The 8,974-nt window shown below is 40.0% G+C and overlaps 1 pseudogene; it reads right to left on the minus strand.

The window, feature by feature from the left end:
- Positions 1–3,461: 3,461 nt before the first annotated feature.
- LOC104627341 lies at positions 3,462–7,384 on the minus strand (annotated as a pseudogene).
- Positions 7,385–8,974: the final 1,590 nt, after the last annotated feature.

An 8,974-nucleotide genomic window follows, 5' to 3' on the forward strand; every position in this document is an offset into this window, starting at 1 on the left:
CAGAACAAATGAAAGATTTTGAGCCAGAAAACTCTTAAGAAATGCTGATATATGGACATTCTGCCGGACAAAGGGATCTGTGTATTCAAAATACTGCCAGCCAAGACAAAGACATCTTTTCAGAAAGACAAATTCTTGCTCTCAAGACATGCACTTCCCTCCCACAAACACCACTCATCTGGCAGATCTCTACTCAAGTCACATGTTTACCCTCTGGTCTGCAGCATCTGTTCCTGGGAACATCTGTCTGTACCTGGAGCCACCACCTCTGCAGCACATTGTGACACAGCTGGAAGAGCCACAGAGGGGTGGGATTAACCTCCCAAGGTTAATAGCCAAGGCAGAGAAACAGCTGGACTCATGCCAGAAAGCTAGGACTGCATTGTATATTGATCTGCAGCTGCCTATCATCCCACTCACGGACCTCACTAGAACACAAGGTAGTCCTCATTCAGCAGCCTAGTCCTGTGTGTGTAGAAACCAGGACATGTACAGCCACATCGTTCCTTGACATGCAGTCAGACGCAGCTGGGATTTATCCCCTGGCCTGGAAATTTGGAAGCACTTCTAGATAGAGCCTTAGGCAGCTATCTTAGAACAGAGTAATTTGCTCTCTAATATCTCCCTAACAGAGGTAGCCCTACAGAGGGAAGCTGGAGCTTGGAGTATGGACTTAAATTTCAGTGAGATATATTTTTACCTCTAATTATGCACATCATCCCTCCTAGGGGCTTTTCCATTTCACTTTTAGATGCCAGCTGAAGAACTCAAAGTTACACAATACTGATATATCATTGTTCCAGAACAAAGCAGTACTCGCCTCATGCACAGCTAGGGGCACAAAATGACATTTCATTGTTTTGACCATGGCAGCGTACACACATTGTAACACTCAGTTGTGACTCAGTACATCATCTCTTCCATTCATTGTTCCTGGTCACTGTGGGGAAGTACACCATTATTCTTTCTCTTCACCATCCTTCCCAGCTGCATTGCTGATGGAGAAGGTGCACTTAAGGTCACCCTGGAGAAGTCTTCCAGGAGACTGCAGCACTAGAGAGGCATTAGTGCAACACAGTAAATCCACAGGAATTGCCCCTGATCATAGGGCAAATACAATTTAACTGTTCTAAATACCACTAGTTTCCTGTATCAAAGCACAGCACCAGTATGCAAGCATTGCATAGGTTTTACTTCATTCCTAAACCATCCACCACAAATCAGGCATTTATTTTTGTGAAATTAATACACTAATTAGTTGCATGGTAACAACAAACATGAACATGGAAAAATGAACACCAAAAATGGGAAACAGTTTGCATATTAGTTTTCTTTTTTTTCCTTCTCAAAACAAAAAGAATTATTTGACAGGGGAAGTGATCTGTACTCAGGATTCTGTAAAATTCCCAGTAAAAATGACATTCAAATAGTAGAGGGCTTTTCTCTGAAAAGCTTCTTTGGAAGCTGTGTATGTGTATGCACACAAGGAGAAGCTGCTGTCCTGCAGAGCAAGGACTTGCTCACTTCCATTGAGGAAAGTGCATCAGTAAGCTAACAAGCACAGTTTAACCATGCTTCTGCTTGAAGTTGTGTGTTTCACTGGATTTTACTTAAGCCAGTGTCCTGGTTTCGGCTGGGATAGAGTTAATTTTCTTCCTGATAGCTGGCATAGTGCTGTGTTTTGGATTTGGGATGGAAAAACGTTGATAATATACCAAGGTTTTCAGTTGTTGCTAAGCAGTCAAGGACTGTTCAGCTTTCCGTGCTCTGGCCTGCCAGTGAGAAGGCAGGGTGTGCTTGGGAAGCTGGGAGGGGACACAGCCAGGACAGCTGACCCAGGCTGGCCAAAGGGATATTCCATACCATACAACGTCATGCTCAATATATACACTGGGGGAGTTGGCTGGGGAGACGCCATAGCTCGGGAACTAACCGGGCATCGGTCAGCGGGTAGTGAGCAATTGTGCTGTGCATCACTTGTTTTGTATTTTCTTTTATCATTATCATTCTTTCTTTTCCCCCCTGTCCTATTAAACTATCTTTATCTCAACCCAGGAGTTCTACCCTTTTTCTTTTCCGATTCTCTCACGCATCCCGCTGCGGGGTGTGTGTGTGTGAATGGCTGCTTGGTTGTTTTAGCTACCTGCTGGGTTAAACCACAAGTCAGATACAGTAAACATCACTAAGTATTAAAACTGATTGAGATCACTGGGGAGAAAAAAAAAAATCATTGCCTAATTTTCTGGTTTTATTTTGTGCAGCTAGCAGCTGTTTGTAGATTTTTTTACTGCAGACACAATGAAATGGATTATACAGCTGAGGCTTAAGTGTTGTGTGATGTAATGATATATAAGCTTGAACAAATCATTTTACTTCTCTTTGCCTCATTTCCCTTCCTTTATATATATCTCGTCTATCTACACTGATAATGAGCACTAGATAAAAACGCCATACACAATGGGACTTTGAACTTTTAGCATATAAACATTATCATAGCACAGAACAATAATATAAATAAAATTATCTTATTCGGATGAGCAGGTTTCAAAACAGTAAAAAGATAAAAACTGAACTAAAATCATAAATGCAAATATAAAAACATATATAAACTGCAAAAAGTTCAATGGATGCACTTGCCTTTGCAAAAACTAATCCATTTTGATGACTTTGAACCCTAACCTGTCTAAAGTCAAGCTTGTAAAACTAATTAAACTTATTCTTATAGTTGCTTTTTTGTAATAATAGCTGGCTTTTTTTTCCCCTGCAGCACCATACAATTACACAGCCAAAATAGCTCCTTTAATATTAATCATGTCTAGACATCATTAAGTAGTTACAGGTTTGTGTGTTATTGCTAATCCAAGTTTGCTGCTGGTAGAGTATTAGATCTAACTTTGAATCTGTGTTACTGGAAAGTAACCACTAATAAAAAGTGAATAACTCTGGGGTATAGTTTATATTTTCTTCTCTGTCTGTACCAAAATGTTTAATCTACTTCAAGTAGCTTTCATATTACAAGAATGTCAAAATAGCATAAAGCTTGCAAACTAATTCTGCATTTATATAAAATTAAACTCAGGATTTTAAGATTAAAAAAAATAAAATCCAATTGTCCTGTTGTGACCTCCCATGCAGACAGTGAACACAGATTACCAATATAAAGGCATTAAAGCTGTACATATCACAGAGGACTAAATGCCTTACAACCAAGAATTTTAGTGAAGATTGTTTTTAAAGCTGACTCCATATTAAAAAGCATAGAGATGATTTCAAAGGAGAGTCAAGAACACTTAAAAACCCTACTTATTACTCATTCATTTCATTCAGTCCTAATTAAATTGTTCAGATTGAAATGTCTATTATAACTTCTTAAAGACATATAGATTCTCTGTAAAAACAATTCAAAGCTAAACCATCATGCTCATTAGGAACAGTAAGACTTTATTTTAAAAAAAGCACAGTTATTTTTCTGAATTTGCCCAAAAGCATTCCTTGTTTTCTTTCCAAGAATATTAATCCTCATAAATCTTCTGGAACTATAAACAAAGAATGGGAAATACTGTGGGAGTCTGCTACATACAGCCACAAGCCAGGCCAAATAACTCAACAGCCATCCTGCTGTTATTTACTGAATACAACAGGACTACACAGCACTTAGCTGGCAAACAGAAGAGAGGACAGCATCCTTAGAACATACTGACTTACATATAGGCAGATCCTGAACCTTGGGCTGAACCCTATTAAATTTAGAAGGGGCCATCTATGCTGAAGTCACTTCAGGAAAGAGATCTAGAAGAAATTATGTAAAAGCTGTAGAGTATACAGCACTCGTGTCTGAAACACTGGCCTTTTTAACATGTTGCTATATTAACCTACTGTACCATCATATTTAGGAATGGGATTATTTAAGTGTATATAAAATGTCGATATTAAAAAAATAAAAATTACAACAATACCCAAAATACAGTAAGTATTACATCTTCAGGACAGACTGGACTACTCATCAGCAGTCCGGTCCTAAGCAGCAAATCCAGCAGGGCTCTGAGCCCCTGATTATTCTTTCTGAGACCACAGAACTCCAGTCTCCTGAAGGAATAATCAGAAAAGTGGAGCAATACAGAGAACATCACTGTTACCACACGCCAAGTTTTGCCTGGGAGAGAAGGCAGAGGTAATGCTCATTACTTACATGCAACATTGTTGTTATGCAATGAGACCCTAGACATGGGCTGGTCTCTCCACACATTGTTGTGTGCTCATACTAGCTTTGGGACCTCTGCACATCCCTGCATTGTGTGCTGTTGCTTAATGCTTTGTGCTTTCTCAAGGCCATGGGGATGAGGGGAAAACAAAAGACAAGAAATGCCACTTTTACTTGCAAACTGCAACGCTGTCCAAAGTGGAGCTGACTCAAGGCTCTTTCACAAGCCTGTGCAGAACTGAATTTTTGCCACCCAAAAGAGGAGAGCTCAGGGCTCCTTCACTTTGATCCCAGGATGGAATTAAGAAGAAAAGGAGATGGATGGTACAGGCAAGGGAGGACCTCCCAGGTGCCCTACCTGCCACAGATGGGCCTGGCTGCATTAGAGGAAACTCACTGGTACTAGCCATTGGCATCCGATCAGGAGCAACTGCTGTCCATAATGCTTCATCTCCTTCCCTTAAGAGCAGTAGCAGCCTCCAGCCCAGCCATCTAAGACTGGCACAAGCCTAGAACTGAATTTGTCCCAAACATACCTTTTTCCACATTGTGAAGGACGCTTTTAAGGTGTCGATGCAGTACATTACAGCTTCAAGGGATCCTGCTCTGTGTGGAGAGGAGACTACAATAATTACACTTGCTTCAGTTATTGGAAACACACTAGGGAGAGAAGAGGAACAACAGCAGCTTTAGCTAATGCTTAACATTACATTAACAGAGCACCCAAAAGTTGTGGCCATGTCACATCAGTATTCTGGCCACATGCTCTCCTAACTCATACTGAGCAAGTGTCAAGCCACGTCCAAAAGATTATACACTTTTTAAAAGAAAGAAAACCACAATCAAAATCAGTACCAGATGTGAGAATTCCATGCTTTAGAATAAATCCACCAGCCATAGGTTTTTTTGGTTGGTTTTTTTTTTAAATAAAGTCTATGGAATTAAGGAGAAAAATGCTAACTTGCAACAATGCATAGGAAACTCACTGGAAGCTGGCTTAATAATGAAAAAAGTCAGGAACGGCCAGTTCTTATCTGAAAACCTGAGAAGTCATGTCAGTTTGCACAAGAATTTGTGAAAGAAGAAATTAAGTGCCTCAAACTATGCAGATTTTGCAATGAAACTTAAATTTTGACAAATTCTGATTTGAAATTATGAAGTTTTTCATGTTTGATGTGTTGTTTTTTTCCAAACTTGGTTAACAGAAGTAGCACAAGGTTTTGTTTTGCTCCTTACAAAGGTAGCATTCCCAAAAGCTGCCTCCCAACCCTCCCTCTATAGTAAGGCTCCCCTCTGGCAAACAGCTCAGAGGAGAAAAATCTAAGCTTAAATGCTTTGAGTTGCCCTTGAGAGAATTGCTCTCTGTTGACTGTAGAAGAAATCTAAGGAAACTACCCCTCAGAGGCTAAAATTACCCTTTTTAATCACCTCCTAAGTTCCTTCTGCTGAGAGAAAAGGAAACAAGCATTTGCAACACACTCTGCAAATCCTGCTAGTTTCGGTGAGAAATCTGATGAACAGTGAAGGGTCAAGAGGATGTCAGACACTAGTATTCCATGTTTTAAACCCACCAGAAAATGCTTATCCAAGACTCCAAGAACAACAGGAGATTCTCCTACAAGCATGGCTAGCAATTACCATGCCTCCCCTCCTCCCCATAGTCCAAGCTTTCAGGTTCCCTATGGCATAATTTAACTTAAATGTGACAATAAGAAATCAACATTCTGTGGCACCTCAATGGAAGAAAGAAAAAAACCCAAAGTGGTGCCAACTTCATGTCTTAAAAAAAAAAAAGACAAAAAACTAACAGCACCCCCTTCCCAGCAACGAGATCTCAATCCCTTCTCCACACCTTCAAACCATCACACCAGCATCAAGGTTCCTGCAGTCTAAATATGGATTCCAGCAAACACTGCCAAAACACACATTTTGAAAAAGACTATTTCTGAAACTTAGCTGTGCAGTGAGAGCTTGATCCTGCAGCCAGCTTTACTGCATTACAGTTTATATAGACTCCTGCACATCCTGCAACTATGTAAGCACAACCATGCACCAGACAAGGATTAATATTCCACTTGCAGAAGGATGTGGTCTGGCCATACATACCCAAGTCTATGGTGCACTGCAATATGTTTGACTGATGGCTATTTCTAACATCTCTGCAGATTTTCTTTATTTTGGCCTCTGCCATTGAAGTATATACTTCACACTCTAAAAATTAATCACTTTTTTCCCTTTGAAATTATTTATTGTAGTACCTAAACACAAATAAGTTATCAACCAGAAGCACCAATAAATACTGAGTAAAACCCAGGATCTCCCACTACGGCCAAGGTCAGCACTGTGCAAACATAAATGACCTCCCACAATCATGGCTGCATAAAGAGATTCTTTGAACAAGAGAAATCTATAATATACAAGGAAGAATTTAGTCTACAGATTACACAAGTCTGCAATCTGTAATGCCCAAGGCTGAGACATCTTCTGTGGTAACTGCTAAGGTGCTATTATTGCATTTGCCCATGCAATGTTTAAGTGCTCAGTATTTAGGAGCTCAGTGGCACTAAGGTTTGAGCACAAAGGGGTTTCAAGATCTGTACCATGTACATTAAACAACAGGACAGAGCCATCAGCCTTGACCTTCACCAGCCCATAGGTAAAATAGTACTTTGCTTTCAACCAAGATCTGATTTGCATCAGCTTTCATACAGGTATGGACCTGTGGTTTGCATAGCCACAGCATCCCACTTCCCACTTTGAATAAGCTGTGTCCAAGGGGATGGGAGAATAGCTCCCAAGCAGTCCTGTACTCCAGAGCTGCTGTTCAGCCCTAGGATAGCCACATCAGCAGGGAAGCTTCTCACCACTTTGTCCCAATGCAACTGTTTAAGAGCCACCATGGTCTTGTTCTAAATAATTCAAAATGTGTTTTCTAAACATCCTGGGTTCAGTCCAAGAATTTATTTATTTGAGAAGCGTGAGTTTAGGGTGTGGACAATCTAGGTTCTATTTATTAGACTATTAACACACCCAGAGATCCAGCTCAGGAACATTAAACTCACCGATGAACAGAGACACTGCCCCATGGTATGGTGAAATGACCAGCTCTGACACTTCATCTACAGAGAGCTTTTCAGACTTGAGCTGGATAAAATCTTTTGGCACATCTTCGCTTACACCCATAGCTCACTAGAAAGGCTGAAACCAATCATTTTTGGTGATACTAGCATTTGCCAAATGCCTTTTATTCAGTACTGATGCCCCAATTTATTCAGAAAACATGCACCATCTACTTACCCCAAGAGACCAATCTCCATGGCAAATTCACTTCTCAACAGACTTGCTGAGAGAATATTAACTGCAAATACCAAGTGATGACCTGTTTTTTAATGCATATGGGTTCCTTCCTGGTAGGAAAGTCTGGTCCAGTAGGATGAAACTAGAACTAGTGTGAGGCCCCAGTTTAACAGTACAATCAACCAACATGCTAGTAAATCTGTGGTAAAATTGTCAGCCCCTCCCTATCTTATCTGAAATCAAACACAGTTTAAAACAGAGATTTCTGATAAACACAGATTAGGGTTCTAATCCTAAAGTTTAATATGCTCTCCAGGACATTCAGGTCCTCATACTATTGGTCTGTTTCAGTGACACAGGAGACATTTCTAATTTCTCTGAGTAGAAACCAGTTATCAGTTCATCTAAGAATGAGGAGGAAAAGAAGTACTTTCAGCAGCAGCAATGGAACAAGCTGCAGTAAATACATGCACTGGCACTTGAAAGCATGTAAAGAAATGAAACTATTCTAAGGACACCTGTTCCTTTGACAGCAACAACTTTTTTTTTTTTTAAGCAACAGCCAATTCTTTTTCTGTATCATCTTTTCTGTGGCAGGAGGTTTTTCATTATTATCTTATTTAGGCAAGCTGGATAGACAGAAACAACTACTGAAGAATAACAAGACCTAAAACCCAAATTCAAAACAATGCCTGACCTCTCTGGCAATTTTCTACCATTTACTACATATGCATTAATCATTTATTGGTGCACCAGCTTATAGGTTTTGGTCAGCACAATGGTTCTCTCCAGCAGGAAACACAAATTATGCTCTCTCAAAAGAGTACTGGGGGCGGAGGGAAAGAATTGCAATCACATCTCTGAACCTAAACAAACAAACAAACAAACAAAATATAGGAAGATTATACAGAACTCATGGGATATTTTAGCACAGGATAACACTCCATAGGAAACTAAGCAAGAAGTGATACCTACCTAACAGAGCTTGGACATATTCATTCTCCACTAACTGGTGGGATGATGGCAACCTTGTCTCTGGGTTGCAGGAACAGCAGAACAGCAGCTGATCTCCAAGAAGCACATACTCCTGCCGAACAGCAAAAAACACTTGATCCCGGACAACAAGCCTGAGGGAGATTGGCAGGAGCACAAATAGGTTTCTAAACAGTGTTTGCATTTAACTATAAGATTTCATTAAACAACAAACGCGCACAGTCTAGGGCAGTGGAGGTAAATACCACTGAGACTTACGCAACTCTGCTTCCAATATACTTTCAAAAATATGACAAATACTCCTACACTTGTATTTTCTTGCAACGCAGTATAATTTTCAGAAGTCAGGTATTGGATTTGTCATAGGCCTTTATAAACTACATTAGAACCAACCAATGTATACCAGACCCACTTTAAAAGCTTCTAACAAAGTAGTAGGTAACTCAAGAGGATACAGAATCACAGAAACATTAAGGTTGGAAA

Source organism: Phaethon lepturus, unplaced genomic scaffold, assembly GCF_000687285.1.
Source record: "Phaethon lepturus isolate BGI_N335 unplaced genomic scaffold, ASM68728v1 scaffold721, whole genome shotgun sequence".
In the NCBI taxonomy this organism is placed as follows: Eukaryota; Metazoa; Chordata; class Aves; order Phaethontiformes; family Phaethontidae; genus Phaethon; species Phaethon lepturus.